Source organism: Protopterus annectens, chromosome 3.part0 (genome assembly GCF_019279795.1).
Source record: "Protopterus annectens isolate FY-2018-M chromosome 3.part0, PAN1.0, whole genome shotgun sequence".
NCBI classification, from domain to species: domain Eukaryota; kingdom Metazoa; phylum Chordata; order Ceratodontiformes; family Protopteridae; genus Protopterus; species Protopterus annectens.
In genome coordinates, this window is record NC_056731.1 from 1,900,904,588 (window position 1) to 1,900,926,224 (window position 21,637).

At 37.5% G+C, this 21,637-nt stretch overlaps 1 protein-coding gene across 4 annotated transcripts in view; it reads left to right on the plus strand.

The window, feature by feature from the left end:
* Positions 1 to 21,637, plus strand: part of RNF144B (ring finger protein 144B) — a 1,090,613-nt gene that overhangs the window by 269,398 nt on the left and 799,578 nt on the right. For 3 of the 4 annotated variants that reach the window (XM_044065981.1, XM_044065980.1, XM_044065982.1), the window contains one exon: positions 311 to 377. The exons of the other annotated variant lie outside the window; for it this stretch is intronic. The gene's annotated coding sequence lies outside the window, so the exon portion shown is untranslated. The remainder of the gene's footprint in view (positions 1 to 310; positions 378 to 21,637) is intronic. 4 annotated transcript variants of the gene reach the window in all.

Here is a 21,637-nt window from a genome sequence, read left to right on the forward strand (position 1 = left end):
CAAACAGGAGAACCTCTTGCTGTGAGGCGACAACGCTAACCACTGCAGAGTATACAAAACTTATACAAGAAATTATACAAAAAATATACAAGACATACAGTACACCAGAAATTACATTCTGTGCTATTATAACTGATATTTGTATTATACAATCATCTGATATTTCGTTCATTCATCATGTGGAGCCACTTGCCTCTGATTATATTTTACTAGATGGAAAATGTGTTTTGACAGTTAAGTGGGCAGTGGCCGTAAGAAATGTTGATATTACTTTTAAGTTGAGAAAGGTGTTTTACTTTTTGTTTTCCAGAATTCTTATTGGATATTTCATCAGCTGTTTCATACAAGGCCATGAAATGCTAAAGAATTTATTTAAGGTAAGAAAAATATAGTTATTTACTGTGTATATGTTATAAGAATAAAACAAAGGTATAAATCCCTATGTCACAAGATGGGTTGCCAACTGGCTTACTGACAGAACCCACACTGTGAAAGTAGCAGACTCCAAATCCAACTTCAGACCAGTGACAAGTGGAGTACCACAGGGTTCAGTCCTGTTTGGTATCTGCTTCTCTGAAGTACAGGCTAACACAGAAGGTCTTTGGCTAATGAAGTTTGCGGATGACTGCAAACTAGGAGCCATAATCAAAACTCCTAACGATGTGGACATCCTACAAAAGGGCCTCACTGAGACAGATGCCTGGTGTCAAAGCCATGGCCTTAAGCTCAATGCCAAAAAGTGCATTGTCATCCCTTTTGGTAAAAACGTTGTACCCATGAACTACCACATAGGCAGTAGTCTACTTAACACCGAAAGTGTGATAAGAGACCTTAGGACCCAGGTGGACAGTAGTCTCTCCTTTGATAATCACATTGCCACAGTAGTCAGGAAATCCTTCTACATGGCACACCTTGTCACAAAAGGTTTCTCATCCAGGAAAAAAAGAGGTCATTGTTCCCCTCTACTCATCACTCATTAGACCCATTATAGAATACAGCACCCCTTTTGGTATGTACCTCAGAAGACATCTACAACAACTGGAAAGGCTGCAGAAATACCTCACAAAGAGGATTACTAGCCTTAGACAGATGCCCTATGCAGACCGTCTCAAAAAGCTCCAGCTTTACTCCGTCGCATATCACCTACTCAGAGGCAATCACTGCCTACCATACAAAGCTATGTCAAACCCAGAGCTGTTGGACATGCTCCACTTAAAGAAATCCCAATCCCTCCGAGATGCATGCTGTAGGGACCTAAACCTTGTCACCACAATAAACAGAACATGCTGTAGGGATAGAGTCCTGTCCCAGAGACTTCCCATACTCTGGAACAAACTGCCTCTATATCAAACAAAGCTCCCCATTAGCACTCTTCAAGAAAAGTCTTGATGATTGGATGGGAGATAGGAAATTCACCTTGGGGATCACTTCTGTAGCTCTGCTCAACAGGGGCACAGGAAAATATTTTTTTTGGGTGGCGAAAGCCAGGGTACCTTTCTGGCTAGGCTTATATAGGCCCTAGGGCCATTAGCCTAGTACCTACCTGTGAACCTATAAGAATATATAATTTATTTTGAAAAGTTGCATAAATAAAAATTAGCATTCATTGTTCCAGTGTGTGAAGACTAACAAACAGAAAATTAAAAACATTGCTGTTTTTAAACCATGATTTAAACAGTGTGTAATGAAATACTGTGGACAGAGCAGTCCTAGTGGTTGACATTAAATACATAATAAAACTGTCATGTAATGCCACTTGTGCAGTAGCACCAAACACCACTGATTTCAAGAACTGGAAATTATAAGCTGTCATTTACTATCTTCGATGTAATGACTTTTGATGTGAAGCAGCATGTAATAGATAACACTGTGAAGAAAAACAGTATATAGATCAAGACTTTGATCTCTTTGGAAAAAGAAGCCTTTGAGGAAGTGGAAAAATATAAACAACAAAACTTAGAGATATTTGAAAAAGCTAAAAAAGAGATATGGACATGGGAAAGAAAGAGAGATTTGATATGGTGTAATATTAAACATAATGTAGAAAAGACGATTAGTAAAGTAAAGGTTAAATCCTTCAGTTTGCAGACACTCCATAACTTCAGCTTCTATTTCTTTAATGTAGAAGGTCTAAGACAGACTACATCACAGTTTGCTGGAGTGAGTCCCCAGAATAAGGAAAAGCAAGATCAGGAGACATGTGAAGAAGAAATATGGACATGGGAAAGGAAAAGAGATTTAATATGGTGTAATATTTATGCAAAGGAGAAAGCAAAATTAATACAAAAAGAGCAGCACCAAAGCTATTTGAAGAAAAATATAGGCAAAGGAATCTGGATATGGAAAACTTTACAATAAAAAAAATAAGACTAAGAGGAAAAGTAGAAAAAAGAGATGAGTAATGGAGAAGTCAAATAAATAGAAATTGAAGTAATGGAACAGCTGCAAAGAGAAGGATTCAGTGTAGAAAATCAAATGCAGAAAGCACCACAACAGGATAGAGCAATGGATATCCAAATTAAGGGAAAACCAGTAGAACAGGAAGTAACTGGTCAGGTGCCATATCAAGATATTTTGGAGACTTCTACAAGAAACCAGTATAAACATTTGAAGCTAGACAGCAAGGAAAGAAACAGGAAACTGTGGAAACTCTGATGCAGTCAATGTTGAGGAGTGATAGGCCAGTGAGTTCCCATATGACAGAACAACAGAAGACACAGGATGAAATTGAAGAGAATGTGCCACAGGAAGATGCTATAGAACTTTATATAGTATGTCCACAAGAAATGGAAAACAAGGGATGTACCCTCAGTATGGAAGAAAATGAGTTGAGAAGAGTTGCTTGATTTAATAGACAAAGACAGATATATCAAGATCAATGAGAGAAATAGATTGCAGAAGGTTAATAAAACCCCAAATGTCAGAAGCTTGATAAAACAAATGAACACAGTAATTAGGACTGTCCATAGAGATCCATGCGATATAACAGAAGTAAACAGAATATATTACTGCGCTGCTAAATTAATAACTGATAAAAGTTCTACCACAGGAACATAGGGTAGCGAGGGAAAAGATGGGGCAACAGCGAATACCATCATGGAAATATCGAATAGAGAAAACTATAAAGCAGCTAAGACAAGAAGTATCATTGTTAGAAGATTATAGAAGAGGGAACAGATCAATGAAAATATTAAGATAGATAGATGTGATAAAAGCAATGCGTGGTATTAGAACAGATCAGGATCTATTATGCTGTAGTGGAGATAACAAACTAAAAATTACAAAACAGGTGGAAAGACTTAGAAGATACGAAGATAAATGTAAGGGAAAAACACAAAATAAACAAATTATTGATGACCCAAAAAAGTTTTATAGAGAACTGGGAAATAAGGTAAAAAGAATAGATAGACCACCAAAAAAAGATGAAGTAGATACATTTTGGAGAAGTATCTATGAAGATCCTTTGGAACATAACAAAGATGCTAAATGGATAGAAGAAGTAAAAGAGAGAATAAGAAGTTTAAAGGTACAGGATATGAAATAGCAACTAGAGAGATTGAAACAAAGTTGAGAAAACCTCTAACTGGAAAACCCCAGGCCCAGATGCAGTACCTAACTTTTGGTTTAAAGTATTGCACAATGATGATTTAGCCATGAGTAAGAACTATTTATATATGCACCCCGAACACACACCGCACTGGTTAACAACAGGAAAACAATGCTGTTACTTAAGAGTGAACCTACAAGCTACCCTAAAAATTATAGACCAATAACTTGCCTTCTGACAACATACAAACTATACATGGAAACTGACGCTGACAGAGTTTATAGTCATTTAGAAGAAAACTCAATTATGGCAGTAGAGCAAAAGGGCAATAAAAGAAAGTCATATGGAACAAAGGACCATTTGTTGTTAACAAAGTTATAGTGGAGAATTGTAAGAAGGGGAAGAACCTAAGTATGGCATGGATTGACTACAAAAAAGCATTTGATAGTATCCCACATTCATGGATAAAAGAGTGCTTAAAAATGTATAAGATACACCCTACACTGATTCATTATATTACAGTAACCATGAAACAGTGGTAGACCACTTTGCAATTAAGCCATGATAAAGGACAGATTATTATCCCAGGGATAAAGATTCAAAGGGGGATATTCCAGGGCGACTCTCTGTCACCCTTGTTATTTTGCCTTGCCAGTAACCCACTAAGCTGCTTACTTAACAGCCTAAGCCATGGCTACAATTTGGCTTCTAGAAAACGAGAAAGTCTAATGACTTCTCATCTTCTCTTTGTTGATGATTTAAAATCGTATAGCTCATCAGATGAGGAACTGAAAGCACAGCTGCAGGTTGTCAAAGCTTTTTCAGATGATATCGGAATGTCATTTAGTCTTGATAAATGTGCAAAAGCAACCTTTAAAAAAGGAAAATTGCAGCACCAGGAAAACATCAGTTTGGGACAAGAATGTGATATAAAAGAACTTGAGCAAGAGGGGATGTATAAATACTTGGGAATTGATGAAGGATCAGCAATAAAACATGAACAAATGCAAATAAGGCTTAGTAAGGAGTACTTTAGAAGAGTTAAATTAATCCTGAAAACAACAAGATCCAAGCTATAAATCAGTTTGCTCTTCCTGCCCTAACTTATAGTTTTGGAGTGATTGACTGGCCCCAAAAAGTGTTGGATAGATTGGATATCAAAATAAGAAGGATGCTTCATGCTCACCAAATGATTTATAAAAATCAGTGTACACCAAGATTATATATCCCCCATTCTGAAGGAGGGATGTGCCTCCTTGAAATTCATTACATATATAGATCTGCAATCGTGGGACTCCACACATATCTATTGACCTCACCAGATCCAAATGTGGTAAAAGTTTTGAAACATGAGGAGAATAAATCTAAGATGACATCTCTGCTTAATTTAGCAGAAGCATATCAGCGTCAAGCAGGAATGGAAATCAAACCAGAAGTGGATAAAAACCAGGCAGCAACTGAATGTGCTAAAAAAGAAAAGAAAGAATATAAGGTGAAGGATCAGATGAGAAGGCAAGAAATGTGGAAAAAACATAAATATAGTTGCAAGTATAAAAAACTTCTCGAAGAGCCTCATGTTGATCAAGAAAGAACGCAGGAATGGTTAAGGAGAGGTGAATTTACATCAAGAAATGAAAGGTTAATATTGGCAGCCCAAGATAGTGGGCTGTGTACACGCTGGTTTACTAAGTCTATTGAACATGTGGGAGAAACAGATATATGTAGGTTTTGTGGAACCGAATTGGAAATAGTTACACACCTTATTGCTGGTTGCAATGCTCTAATAGCAGAGGGATTGTATACTGAAAGGCATAATAATGCGGCGAGATTGTTACACTGGAGATTGTGCAAACATTATGGTATCGAAGTGGCTGAAAAACATTGGAAACATGAGCCACAAAGAATCATAGAAAATGATGTTTACATCATATGAGATCACCCAGTACCAACAGTCCAAAAGATAGATGCTAGAAAACCGGACATAGTGATCCAAGAAAAGAAGACAAAAGTAGCATTGATCATTGAAATTGCCACACCTAGTGACTATAGTGTCTTGTGTACAGAGAGATACAAAGTCATAAAATACCTTGATCTGCAGGCAGAAATGAGAGCCATGTGGAAGAAAGATACCCAGACAGTTCCAATAGTAATAGGAGCAACTGGTCCTATAAAAAATAATTTACAATCATAATTAGATATGTTACCAATTCATGTAACACCGTATGAACTGCAGAAGGAGTCATTGCTGGGCACATTGAGGATACTGCGAAGACCACTTTTGGCTAACATCAAAGAGTGAAATAATACTAATTTCATGAACTTTAATCGTACTCTGACTTAGGAATGGAGTCCATTCCCGTCATGGTATTAATAACCCAAAAGACTTGGAGAAATCAAAAAAAAGTATGAAGCGGTGTAAAGCAAGCCCAACTTTAGGCCATTTGGACCAGTTTGGCCCAATAGGGCCCTGCACTGGACTGTGACAGGGTCATTATGCCTTACATGATCCAGAGATTTGCCTGTGAGACAGTATAGCAAATTCCAAGGCATTTTCCTACTGGTAGTCTTTTAGGAGTCAAGTTGTTCGTGTAGCAGACATTTCTCATCATGAATTGTACTAGTGGCTAGTCCAGTATTATTATTATTATTATTATTAGTTACAGCTTCATGTTTTTTGTATGGCTGACATTAGTAGTCTGTTGCTGAGTGTTCAACCCAAAACATCTGATTTTATGTACAATTCCAGTAATTGTCTTTAAAGACCAAGCTTAATTTGAAACTAATAGAAATGTACTGTGTTTTCTTTTGCTTCTCTTTTGGCATGGAATGTATGGATGGCTGCTAATGAATACAGTTACAAGAATCGTCGGTATCAGATAGTACGAAAGCAAAATCTAGGAAGCATAAAAAATAACAGATGCTGTGATATGAGGTAACGTCCGATCACTAGGACTTGTGAAAGAATATTATTAGTTCAGCAGTGTGTTAGAGAAATGGCTTGCTGCAGTCACAGATAACAGCAAAAACCCAAAGAAGTGAAACATGAGATGTGTGTGCCGAGTGATGGGGGAGAGAGGTGACCAAAAATTATTTACTTCGATGAAAGTGAAAAAAGAATAACAGAAATGGTTTGATTCATAAATGTACTGCAGGAGTATTGCAGTTTGAGTCACATGCAGAATAGAGTTGGCAAGCATGGGGATGAGGTTTGAGGGGAAATGTATTAAAGAAAGCTGAACAAATGTTTTCTTCCTACAGCCATGTAGGCTTCATTAAGGTATTCCAATTTCTTCCCACTTGCCTAAGCGTGATGCTTAGTGACTACTCTAAATTATCTGAGCATATTGTTGCCATTGTGACCTGGCATATTTCTGGAAAAGATCTGCATGTATCTGTCCATTTACCCAATTTAACAAGTAGTTAAGTAAGTAAAAATATTTTAGTGTGTCGATGTTTGAGCAATGCTGTCTCAAATAAGAGGCCTGAGATTATTACTATTGATGTTCAACATTCTGAATAAGTTTAACAGTTTTATGTAGTTTTGTGAAACCCATTGACTGTAACACTATATGAAACCTAACTGCATAAGAAACTACAACCGTTGGGAAAAAAACTATAGGAGACATTTGGAACCCCATGATGGAAGAAAGGTTAATGTGAGTGAGAATATGTAACTGAGGTTAGAAAGTTTTCATGCTCATTATGGCTTCCAAGTCTTCCCATAACCATTAAGTGCAGCCCCACTATCTCATGTGTCCTGTACTTTGTGGCATCTAAGGACATTGGATATGAGAATCAAGTGCTGGTGACTGGGATGAGTCAAAAGATTTTATCAGGTTCCATGATTAAAATGAACTTACCTCAGGGTAAAAAAGTATGCTTGGTGTTGTCTGCAGCACCTCTCCAAGATGCTGGATTTATAGAGTAACTTTACTTAAAATGGTGTTTTATTTGCTTACTTACTTAAAAGTTTAACTGTGGAAGAACACTGATCCACATAGATCATTTTCAGACTCAGCGTAGCAGAAAACAAGCAAAGAAAGTAACTTTAATCAATATCAGTGCAACAGTGGTAATATAAGAGCAAGCATGCAGAGAGGGTAAGTCAGGATAATATGTAGCGTAAATGAACACAACCATAAGTGTACATATACCAGAATTCAGTCAGAAAATAGACAAGAGTATCTATACACTGTCATAAAATTACTATAGTATGTTTCTTTGGAGAAACATATATACAAAGAACAAAACATTTACAGAATGCACAGTTGCTATGTATGAGATATGAAGGAGAGTATGGAGAGAGAGAGAAATTAGGAGAAGAAGGGAAAAGAGTAAGATAGAAAAGGGTGAAAGGGGTAAGTGTGCAGCAGCTTCGTATACAGATTTAGGCAGAACTATAGGTTTACTGGTAAGCCAGGAGCACCGAATCTGATGACGTGCCATGTAGATAAAGGGAATCAGTGGCCCGTCAAGTAGACCCTTACAGTGTGACTGAGTTAAGCTGACTCAGAATGAGGAACTATGAGATGTTGGCTCTAGGGTTCATCTAGATGTTTAATAATTTATTTCTGTTTTAATGTGTCTTATGACAAAATATAAGGTAATGAATAACCATATTGTTTTAATTTAACACAGTTATAGCATGCATTCTTGATGCCTAATCTGAAATAGTCTTAAGTTTAGGAAGCCACCAAGTAGAGGGAGGGGTGGGTGGTAGATGGGAAGCAGTGGAAGAGCCCCACCAAAATGGTACAAATTGGGCCCCAGAATTGTTAAGGCCGGCCCTGCTTGAAACTAACAGTATCTGAATATTTCACTGGACAGATTGGTCAGTGTTCAACACTGTAACCAAACTTAAATAAAAAAACTCATATATTGTAAATATAGTAATACACTATTGATTTTTTCTGGCTTTTTACAAATAATGTGTAGTTATTGTTGTATTGTTTTATGTATTGTGATATAATTAAATGTTGGTGCTTCAACATGTATTGAACTGTGCTGTGAGGAAAAAGAGATGGTGTAGTGTGAACAGCACTGCAGTGTCTGTCAAGGACTTGCAGACCACCAGTCGTATAAAATAAGCTCACCGAACACAAGCGCCCCTTTTCAGGGCTGACTAGTGATCAATAACACAGTAAACAAATTTTGTCAGTAGAAACGGCATTGTGTATCTTGGACTTCAGGAATCAACTTATTAACAGCTCAGAGCCTTAATCTTCTGTGCTAACCGCAACATTGTACATTGATAGGAGTGATTACACAGAAAGTAGTACAGGTGCACAGGGAACATAACAGATATGATGGGGATGGTAATAGGATGAAAAGGAAATAGGATCCCTGAAAACCACGAAAGTTTTTGTTGCATTTTTGTAGGCCATTGTAGTGACATCACATATGTCTGATCACTTCATTCTCAGCAGGACTTAAAAATGACAAGAGGTTTTTCAGGTGGAAGGCAACTAAAATAATAATTCTGAACAGTTAGCTCCAGTGAGGTAGAAGATTTGTTATGTACAAAGGGGTCCTGCAGAAAATAAAGTTTTGAGTAGTCTTTTAAGGTAAACCATGCGACTATTAATTTAGAGGACATTTTTTAATAAAAAGAATGTGGGAGATCAGGTGAAACCTGATCATAAAGATTCAGGAGAAACAGAAGAGTGTTTCACGAAGAGTGCAAAGTGCAAAAAAAATGATTCTCAGTGGAAGAGGTTACAGTAAAAACAACGGAGTATCCACAGGTACAAATATGTTCCTAATGTAAGTTGTCAACACCGTAGTGAGGTATATTGCTTCTGCTTTACGTGACTGGTGATTTTCTGTATGGTCATTATGTTGTGTGCTGCCTTGTTGGTATGTCAGCAGGAAAAAAAACTTTAAATTATTTGTGAAATTTTTTTTATATAAAGTAGAACTTTTCATATAGTTTCATTGGTAAGTACTCGGATAACTGCCCATTTTAAGTTTAGTCAATTTCCCCTTTTCTGCTCAAAATAACCTATTCCATTTGGGACTTCCAAGATGGCTGCAAACTGAGTAACAGCTTGTTTCTAGCTCCCCCCAGTGTGAAAACAGAAACTCAACAGAGAAGGCCAGTAGACTTGTGTTTATGGGTAAATGCCAGTAACTGGCAAGTAAGTGTGCTTCCTGGATGCCAAGAATAAAGAAATACAGATGACCTGGAAAAAAAATCCGCTACAAAGAGTGCGGAAACACTGACTGGGGAAAGTTCTGCAGCTGTTCAGCAAAAATCAATGCAACCTTCAGACATGACTTCCAGTAGCCTACAGGAGGATGTAAGACAGCTGCATACAGACCTGGTTAAACTAAACAAAACACTGATGGAGTATACCAACACAAACAACAAAAGGCTGTGAAAAATGGAAGAAGCTATAAACAGATATTCAGATGAGATGATAAAGCTGCAAAAATCAGAGGTCGAAATTAAGAAAAGCCTGGCTGAATATGAGACTGCTCAGGAAGAGATGTTTCAGAAAATAATAGAATTAGATGATAGAGCACGTAGGGAAACCCTGAGATTTTCAGCTGTACCAGAGAAGTTGGAAAGAACAGACTGCATTAATTTTATGAAAGCACAAATAAGCAACTGGACTGGTATTCCACAGCAGAAGTTGTTTGTTTAAAGGGCACATCGTGTGAATGCTCCAGTCCTAGCTGTAAGAAAGCAACCTAAACCTTTAATAGCAAAGATGCAGTCCAACCAGCAGAAGGAGTTGATTCTGTCAAAACTGTGTCAGAAGGACAAAATACTAAAAGTGGGAGACAGCAGATTGTTTATGAAGAATGATTGCTCACTGTACACCAGGCAGAAGAGGAGCAAATTTATTCCATTGTTCAGGGAATGTCAAGACACGAGTGTGAGATTCAAACTGCTGTATCCAGCTGTCTTTATAGTATTCTTCCCTGGAGGGACAAACTAATTTTTTGATGAAGTTCATACTAAGGAGGAAATACAGACGTTTGTCCAACAAAAAGTGACCTGTGCAACAGAAGGAGATTCTGCTTCTTGTTCTTCTGGTAAGAAAGACCACAGAGAGACTGTACCTGTGAAACTTGCAGTATTTCAATGGAAAATGTTGGAGAGAAGAAAGGGAGCATGAGAGTTGACTAGCAGAATAGAGAGTATGTTGGAAATGAAGCAATGGAGAATAACAGTAATAAAACCAGTAACTCAATGTGGAATTACAGTGCAGTAATTGTATTTATGAAATATGATAGAACAAGAAAATCTGGGAATATTGGACATTTTCAAAATTTCTTGGATTTGTGGAGACTCTATAAAGTATATGCCTTACTTCATGGTATTAATGTTCAGAAAAATGCTTTGGAGAAGGGAAGAGAGGGGAGAAAGCTAACTGTAAGTAAAGAAAACAATTTATTTTCTTAATAGTACTGTATTTATGGTGCATGATTTTCTTTGCACGCTGTTTTTAAGTATAATGGGGATTGTGAACAGGTGCTGTTGCTTTTCTTTGTCTCTTTTCTTCTCTCTTTCTTCTTGTACAGTTTTGAGAGATGTAGGCAATGCAATGTAAAACAAAAAGCCTGATTAAAAAGGCATGACAAAGAATTGATGTGCTTTTTTCATTTCTGCATGGAGAAATAAATATTAAGGACCTTAGATTGATTAGTTTTAAGAGAGAACAAGTAAATGGAAAAAAAGTAATATTGAATATTATGAGGCTTTTTTCTAACAAATGCATGTATACTTAGTAGGAATTCTGCAGCTGGTCTTCATTTCTCCTTGGAAACAATCTGATTAAGCGAAACTGGCTCTCATGTCTTTGGGGACAATCTGATAAAGAGAAACTAAAGAAAGTCTGGTGGAAAGGGATTGGCTGAAGGAAAATAAAAAAAAACAGGCAAGAGAAATTAGCTAAGACATAATTTTCTCTGAAAGCAATCAGGTTTTTTTTTCCAGTTGGGAGACAAAACCAATTAGACTTGAAGTAAAGTTTTTTTCTGTTTTTTTTTTAATGCAATGGGGATACTAATATAAACAGGTGCTTTTGGGTTTTTCTGTTTGTTTTTTCCCTTTTTCTTCAGTTTTAAGAAATGTAGGCACTGCAGTGTAAAAAAAGGGGGAGAGAGGAGAAGTGGAGAAAAGAGGAAAGGTTTGGTTAAGAGAGTATGACAAAAGGAAAATCAGTGTTCTTTTTCCCATGCTTGCAAAGGGAAATGACTGGGTCAAGACCCTAGGCATTATCCAGTAACAAGTTTATTATTAAACATTAGAAAACATGTTAATGAAAAAGAATATTGAATAGTATAAGGCTTTTTTTCTGGTAAACAAGGTACCATTAGCAACTTTGTGTCTGGTTTGCATGTCACTAGAAGACAATTTGATAAAGAGAAATGGCTTGGAGAAAGTTTTTACTCAAAGCATTCAGGTGTTTTCTCAGCTGAGAGAGCTACAAGACAGAATCAGATAGCACTTACTAATAGTACAGGCTGTACCATGCGTCTCAGCATGAATAACCTTTCTTTTTGGTTAGCCTGTCTGTGTGGCTATCAACTTAGGACTTTTGTTGTTATTAGGAAGCAAAAACTTCAGTATTTGAAGATATACATAGTTTTGTGCGTTAAGTTAATAGGTTTTGGGGGTTGTTTGTTCTAGTTGAGGGCTTTCAAAAAACAAAAAGTTATGTAAGATGTGCAATAGGCTCAAATGGATATGACAAGAAACAGCTGTATAAAAGACCAACCTGCCGAACAGTATATGCATGTAACATAAAAGTTGGATCTAGACATTTTAACAAAAAAGCAGTTACACATAAAATGAGGTTATAATAACTGTATAAGGAAATGATGCTTTCTATAATTCTTTCAGTCTGAATGATCTTACAGATAAATGTATAAAAGAAAGAGTAGAGAACTATTTTAAAAATGCTGAGTACAAATAGCTATGCTACAGGAGACACAAATGAAAACAACTGAACATATGAATTTGATAAGGAAAGGTTTTCAGGATGGTTATTTAATGGATTATCTGGGGCAAAGGAAAAGAGGAATACTTTTATTAATTGCAGCAGGAGCTCCAGTAGTGATAGAAGAGGGAAAAAAGAGATGATAATGGAAGATATATAGTACTAAGGAGCTGCTGGCAAGGGGGGAAGATCACACTGGCATGCATGCATTTACATTCTACCTAAAACTACTATAATGGAGCTTAAGAAAATTCTGGGAGAAATAATCCTCTTTCAGCAAGGAATATTATTTATAGGTGGAGACTGGAATTTGGTTTGCAACATTGAAGATGTGTCTGTGGGGCCTAGAAGGGAAAATATAACAAAGGAGGATAGATCTTTGAAGAATTTTATGAAAATGTTTGGCATGGAAGATGTGAATTCAGTACTAGGAGTTCAGAGTGAATTTACTTATTATTCTCCAAGATACAAAAACTGGGCTAGGTTAGATATAATTTATGTCTCACAGTAACCTGTACATTTAATTGAAGGTATTGAAACTCACCCAATAACTATTTCAGATCATTCACCAATAATAATTAAAATAAAAATGCAAGGTAATGAAATAAAAATGAGACACTGACGCTTTCCCACCTCTCGGCCGAAAAGAGAGTAATTTAAAGAATGGGCTTTGGAATTAATTCAGGAGCTACTAGAGAAAATAGAAATTTCTTCTGAAATATAGCTAGGGAGTGGGATAAAATTAAAGTGGAGTTTAAAACTAGGGTAGAAATAAAGGAAAGGGAGATATGGCTAAGAAGTAACAATAATTATTTAGAGGGATTGACAAATGATAAGTATTGCAAAATAGAATCTCTCAGAACAAACAAGGAGCCACTGCAGAATGCTAAACAGAAAATAAGGGATTGCTTTGATAATATGCACAAGTTTAGAAAGATTGCTGTTAAGCAACGGTTTTTGATAATAAATGTAGAGCACAAATACTTTCAGCACGACTCAGGCAACAGAAAGTGGAAAGGGCTGTCACCAAGTTTAGGGAACCTATAACATGGAAGATGACAAGAGATCAGTAGATATATTAGAAATATTTAGACAATTTTATCAAAGTTTATATAAAGCAGAGCAATATGGAAATCAGGAAAAGCTACAAATGGAAATGTTTATGGAAGAAGTAAATATGGCAAGGTTAGATGTAGATGAGGCTCAATTACTAACAGGATAGGAAGAGAGGAGATAAAATGGCTATGTATAACCAATCTGCAGGAATGTCCCCAGGAATAGATGGTATTCCTGTGGAAGTTTGGAAGTTAGGAGTGAAAAAATGATAAAGATCTGGAAGGTTTTGTTTAACAGTATTTTTAAGAGGAGAAGTACCAGCATCCTGGAAGAAGGAGGTGGTAATGTTAATACCTAAAGAAGGTAAAGATCCATCAGATTCAGCTTCCATTTCAATACTAAATCATGATTATAAAGTGTTTGTCTATAATGGCTAAAAGAATGACAAAAGTGTTACCAAATTGATAGATATGGATCAGTGTGGTTTTGTGGAGGGGAGGCAAACATTTGACAATATTAACAGAAGATTGATGATCCAGAAGGAAGCAGAATGTAAGAAAATGCCACTGTTATGGGTGGGTCTTGATGCAGAGAAAGCTTTGTGACAGAGTAGACTGGGATTTCATGAGCAGGGCAATGGAAGCATTTGCTTTCCCCGCTACAATTATAAGGTTGATTAGGAGTATATATGAGGGATCAGAGATGAAAATTAAAGTGTTTGGGGTCCTCTTTGATAACTTCTGCTGAGTAGAGGAACCAGACAGGGTTGTCCATTTTCTCCTTTGTTGTTTGCATTATATTTAGAACCACTGGCAAAGAAAATAAGGGACTCAGAAATTCAAGGATATAATTGGCATGGTAGTTAGGAAAAACTGGCTCTGTGTGCAGATGATATTATTTTATACATGACAAAACCAGAAAGGAACATTACCGTGTTGTGTAACATTTTAAGACCAATTCAGATCTTGTCAGGATACAAAATTAATGAAGCTAAAACAAAGGCAGTAGCGATAAATTATGTACCCACACACAAATTGGTCCAACAATATCCATATTTATGGGGACATGATAAAATGAAGTATTTAGGAGTATGGATTAGAAATGACTGTTGTGGCAGCTAAGGATATGTGGGAAGAGACTAAACAGAAGATAATACAAAAATTGAGAAACTGTAAGCTTTGTTTTATGGATATGGATACTAAGATATAAGCAATTAAAATGTTTTTAGCGCCTTTAGTCTTGTACACAGGTCTGACATATTTGTATCAGCCAGAGGAGAAGCTGTAGATAGCAATTGAAAAAGAGTTGAAGGATTTTATCTAGGAAGGGAAGACCGCAATGGTCAAGTGCAATAACCTGATTCTTCCACTAGAATAAGGCGACTAAGATTACCGAATTTGAGGGGGTATTTTATAGCAACACAGTTAAGGCTCTTATACTAGCACAAGCAGAAAACTATAATTCAAATAGAAAGGAATGATGATGATACAGGGGGAAGCTCAAGAAATAAGGAGAGATTGGGATTTTGGATGCAGACTCTTATGGAGAACAACAAAAATCATACAGAGTATTATATTCATAAAATAGCAGGGAGTATTCTAAGAACCAAACCAGCATGAGAATGGAGAAAAGAGATTCTTCCAATAGGAATGACTGTGGTTAAGGATACAGCTAATAGGTAGGAGGGCGCTGGAATTTATTGGAGAAAACTGACAAAGGAACCAAGGTATTGGGGGCAAATAACTAGAAAGGGAAAGTTAATAGAATGGGAAGAAGCCAAGAATTTATTTAGACTGCAGGTTAGAGATTGCCTTTCCTGTCAAGATTGAAATTAGAGTATAGGCAAAGAGAAAGAAATAGGGGGGTCCTAAATGAAAGACCAGCACTGGTAGAGTTTTTAATAGAGTCTAGAACAAAAGCTGCCATTAAAAAGGATTAATTAGTAGAGCATATAAAATATTGCATGCTAATTATAAGAATCAATCAGAGGAGCTTAGAATGGATTGGGAAGAGAGATTGCATAAACAATTTACAAAGAGGCAATGAGGAAATATATGTATATCTCCCAAATATGCAACAAAGACTAGAAGATTTAGGATCTTTGACTGGAAGTGTTTTACATAGGTATTTTTATACCCCAAGTAGACTCCAAAGAGTTTTTCCTCAGGTGAATAACAAAGAAAAAGGTGGCTGGGAACATATTTTTGGGAGTCTAATGAGCTGGATGATTTTAGGTATTCCCTGTGAACCGCTTTGCCAGAGATGCTGGGTGAGCGGATTGGATTGACTGGGGAGATGATTCATTTGAGCTATGATACAGAATCGGAATTGCCTAGACATAGTAAAGCCTTGCTGAGTCTAATTATGGTGGCTGCCAAAAAAGCAATTAGTAGAAAATGGATATCAAAGTCTAGACCAAATTTACTAGAAGTAGTGAATATAACAGAGATAAAACAACTGGAATTGATATTTTTAGAAAAGGGATGGCGCAGACTACATAGAAAAAAATGGGAATTGTGGGAACAGTGTATGCAGAGAAGGAATGAGGTTTAAGAGGCAGGATTTGAATAAGTCCTATAATGCTTAACTGTCAATGACTGGATAGATTATAAGTGATGTGTAATGTTTGCAACTAAAGTGGTGTCAGTGTTTGTTTTTCATTTATATAAATGTAATATTGCCTATGCCATACGTTTTGATTTAATAAAGATGTTTATTAAAAAAAAAATAACCTATTCCATTTGGTTATATTTTGGTCTAATCTATCCCATGGTTGATAATTATGTATCACCCCTAATGAGAATAACTGGGATCATACCATAGATAATTTGAGGGGACCCATGCACTGGATTAAGCTTTTAGGAGTTGCCTTTGCCCATAATAGTAATTCTTCAGAGCACTTGAATTTCTTGCATTTCACCTTGCATCTCTGTATGTTAATTTTAGCATTCCAGTATTAGCAGCATTCATAATTTGACCATATTAAACAAAACTGAGTAGATAGTTCATTAATAGTAAGACTGTTGATGTGGAGTGTTTCCTTCAGTTAAAGAGTACATATACACAGAATTCATCATACTTCGTGATAACCATTTCTTTCTAAGCTAGTTTTCACCTACACATATAGCAGATTCACTTCAATATACCACATGCTTCTAGTTTCTTTGAGAGTTTTATGCTCTTCTGGTAACAAAACATAAATATTTTTTTTTGTTTTCGATGTCTTTTTTCCAGGGGTGGAATTCATATAATGTTTGCATAGTATGCAGGGGCCTTTTTCCATGGTTCTTGGCAACAGACAGGGTGGTGCCGATTTATAGATATTAACTGCACAGCTGCATGGAAGTGTAAGCAATGCATATACACGTCAGTGATTGAACACAGTCAGATTAGTGAATAATTAAATTTAATTGAAGGGAATAAGAAAGGTAACCATTTGAAATGCCAAAAAGTAACCATTTGAAATGTCGGGACCCGCTAGAGTGAGTCCCAAAATGTGAAGACTGAATGGCTGAATGAGTGAACTTCCATATACCAAGTCAGAGTTTACATTTCTTGGAATATTCCCATTTCTCAAAGGCATAGCAATCTTGGAGATTTTATATATATATATATATATATATATATATATATATATATATATATATATAATCATGTGTATACACACACACACACACACACACACACACACACACACACACACACACACACACACGTTTTGGTGGTGGGGGGCTGCAGGAGGGCTTGCCCCCCTGCAAAGCCCTCCTGCAAAAAGAAATTACAAGGAAAATATTGATTTTCAAGCTTCGCTGTTCTGAGTTTTCGTTCTTTTTTTTATTCATGCTTTTTAGCGCTCAGCATTTCAAGTGCCAACATTTCAGCAGGGAGCTGAATAAAAATGTTTCAGTTCAGGCATATCAGCAAACTCGCATGTGTGCTTCGTTTTACATGTTTTTATATGCAGATAGAGCCCGCCTCAGATTTCCGCATTGTATCTTGTGGTAATGTCTGCATTTGCAGTGGTTTGTGCTCAGTAACATTAATTTCTTTAACTGTCATCTGTGCTAACCAGGTTACTTGTGCTCACAGACATTCTCTGAAGTGATGCAGAAAGCAGTTGATGTAATGTATCCTACCCAGTGACCAGGAATTGCTGCAGAGTGGATAAGGATAACATCAGAAACTTGGTCATCATATTTTGCCCATGTACTGAATCTGTGAGAAAGAGTTCTCTCTTTCTATCCATAAAGATACCGAGGTATGTTTGGCTGTTGTTATAGCTACAGGGAACTTTCCAATACCCACAGTTGACACTTTAGGTATTTTGCAGGTGTCTGACTCATGAAGTGTGTTCCTAGATGGCATGCATAATGTGGTTCCCCAAGACCACAGAGGAGAGTGTCAGCGTTATGCATGGCTTCTAGTTGTGCACTTCCCCATGGTACTGTATTGCCACATGTGGCAATAATGGTTGTACCTGACCCACAATTGCACAGGCATGTCAGTAGGAAAGGCTTACATTCCTTGAACTTCCAGGTGGTCAGTGATACACAGCAAATTATTTCCCATTTGTCTGTGTGTGTGTGTGTGTGTGTGTAGCACATTAGTAGATCATGTGAATCCCACATATGACATACATCTGATGTGCATGTCTGCTTTCAGCATGTTGCATTCCCATAGATCCCCCTAGTTGTAAGTACTGACTCGTAGTTCAGGATTACTGTGAAAGGGCGAAAAGGCCAATTAAAACACAGAATCTAGACATTGAATAGACTAAATACCCCATCCAGTTTTCAAGAGTTTTTTTTTAGGTTGTTATAGACTCAGCATTACTTCTGTAAAGGCGCCTGTTACGTATGCTAACCATTGACTAGGAAATCTACTTTTTCCTTAACAACGTTCTCTACCTAGTGAGATCTTTAAAGCATAATCTCCATCCCTAGAGGCACATTTAACAATACAAAATTCTTCATAATAGAAAGTCCTATAAGAAAAACATAGCTTACTGCATACATCTGTCTAACTAATTGACTACACACCTATACACTCTACACTTAACAGTGTAGGAATGATGACTAACATTCAAAATTATTTTAATAAGCTTTTGTTGGATACCTTCCAGAGCTGAGATACTAGACTTATCAAAACTGCAAAAAATGAATCATATTCACCATATGCTTGCCAGGCCTGTCACAGGCTGTGTGGCAACAGACTGTGCTGGAATGAGACTCCAGCACATCTACCGATTTATTCTAAATGCACCATGCATTTCTGGGGGCACCTGTGAATTGTCATGGCACAATGTACCCTTGTGTTGCTGGCCTGTGCTGGGTATGCCTACAGATGAAGCAGTTTCACCTTTAAAGCTGCTGTTTTAGGTACAGGGTGCACTTGTGAATCTCACAGAACGCAACCTCTGAATGTGACATGTCAGTGTATCTCAATGTCATCACTAGACTTTGCAGGGGTGCCAGTGTCAGCCCTTGTTCAGATTCAGCCATTCCTGCCTGTTGCACATCACCACTTCTGCCTGTGAGTACGTAACATACAGAATACCCATGTGAACATATTAGCATGTGCTACAAGGCTGTCTGTGCCATGCAGGTCAAGACTGCAAATGCATTAAAATCCTTGTTACTCAAAATAACTGTCTCTTGTGGATGCACACTGATGCTGCCCTGATGTAGCAAAGAAAAGAAATGTGTGCGTTATGCCATACCTGGTATTTGTAATAACTGTATATGTAAACCTCTAGTACATATTTTAATCTGCTTTGTCACCCACTGTGACATGGGTGGGATGGTTAGACTGGCACAGACATCCACACAAGCACAAGGTATAAATGGTGTTGAATTTCCTCTTTCTAGTGACAGAAGAAAGTCCTCCATATCCATCAGTTTTGTCACTCCACATACTGCAGGGTCACTTCTCCCTAGGTGGATGTCTCAGTGGTAAACTTCAGTGATTTCTGCTTGACAAGCTGATTATATCATTTAAGCAACCATGACATTTGGCCAGTGTACAGTTGTGTCCTGCAGCATGGACTGACATACTTGATTCCTCAGTGGTTGGTCTGCACCTCCTTTACCCATTAGTGACCATCCACCTTGTTTGATGCCCTGCAACTTGGACTGCCCCCCCCCACACACACACACACACCCATTAGTTGTAGGCCATGCTGCCTGACTGCCTGTAGTACAACATCATTTTCAGTATTCCTTAAAGTCTCTAGGCTCTTTGTATGTCATCCTGTGGACATGCTGACTCCTGTTTACTCACAGTGAATATGTGAGTGCATATCCGTAAGGATAATGGGTGCAGGAACTGAGAATTTACCTGTTTCATATAGGCATATGTTCATAATATGTAGGTCCAATATGATGTGTTGCAGTGCACAAGAATGCTTTTTAATGAAGGTTAACCTATAACATGGTATGCTGACAAGGCATGGTAAAGTCCACTCCAAAAGCACACTGTATAACTGTAGTTACTAAAGCATATAAGCAAGTAGGGCAAACCTAAGCAGCCATTCTGTTAACACATACAGCTACAATCAAGTAACATGTTTATTATTCTGTTATGTTCCTAATATCTGATACCATTATATCTGATGTTTAAGCCTTGTAAACATGGAGCTTTCAATTTTGTCTGGTCCTATGTCTGTACAGTATGTCTCAGAATAAGTTAGTATTTTTTTGGGTCCCCTTTCTGTTATTGTACCGACCCAGCACTCCAGTGCCCCGTATCCACACCTGGTCTACCAGTCAATTTCCATAACCCTCTGGACTTACTCTAGCATGTGCTGGGGCCAGTTGTTTATACTAAGGGTGTCACAGGGGCTCAAGCATCTCTACATCTGTCCATGTGGCTTTTTTTTAATATGCCCTACCCACTCCCCCTTCCTCATGGCAACATGGTTGCATCCAAAGGGCAGGTGTGCAGTGTTAACATTTATAGCATCAGCACCTCACCTCCACACAGCTCAGCCACGTCCACTCTCATCTCCTGTTTGGATCATACTTCCTCTCAATGACATCCTCAGCCTCCACCAGGGATTGTTGCAGGAGATGCCCACATCAATGCCCTCCACCAGGAGGGGTGCACCCATCCTTCCCTGCCACACCATCAGTTGAATGAGCTGCTAACTGAACCCAGGTTGCCAAAGTCGTAGTCAGGGATTTATCCTTTTATCCCACCAGAGCAGCTCTGTCTCAAAGTAAGTTAGTTAATTTCTTTCTGCTCCTTAGTTAAATAGAAAATGACCAGTAAAGGAAGTGTTTAGTCTGAAAGGACCTTGATGGTTACCAGAATTAAATTTAGCAAATAGCCCGACCTATGGCATAGAGGGATGACAGTCCAGCTATGGCCTAGACGACCCATGTTTGATTAGCTGTTTAGGCTTCTGAGGTACCAGTGGGACCAGGCAGGGGAGGGTGAGCTTGAGGAGCTAATGACATCTGGCACATCTGGGGAAAGGATAGAAGCTGCTAGATCCATGGCATTGGCAACAGCAATTAGTGGCTAGGTGTGTCACATGTCTACAGAAGCAGTATTTACTCATGCTGCTCTCTGGTTAACAGATAAAAAAAAAGTTGTTTGAATTAATTACAGAAGTTAAAGAAATATTTCCTTGATACATTTGCTCAAAACTATATTGCCTTTGGTACAAACCACCTTGTCTGGATTTAGCATCATACTGATCAGTAGGCAGAAACTACAGTTATGGTCTTAGACTAATGACATTTGCTTATTTTAGAAATGTATTCAATGTGTCTAGGCTTTGCTTTGAATGAAAAGCTTTATATATTTTTTTGCTATTATTGTTTTATTACTGTTATACGTACTTCCACACTGGATTTATTTTCCTAAAACGCTGTGTTGGCTTTTGAGTATAGCCGACGTAAGTATTCTGACAAAAGAGGACCGATGATCTGCCAGTTCTGTGGTCATGTTTTAAACTTTATGAAATTTTAATTCCTCACATCTTTCTTGAACTGTTGCAAGTCTGTCTACCGTCTGGGTCTTATTCCTCCTCTTGCTGCTGTCTAAACTTCACCTTCCTTCTTGCCATCAGATAATGAAG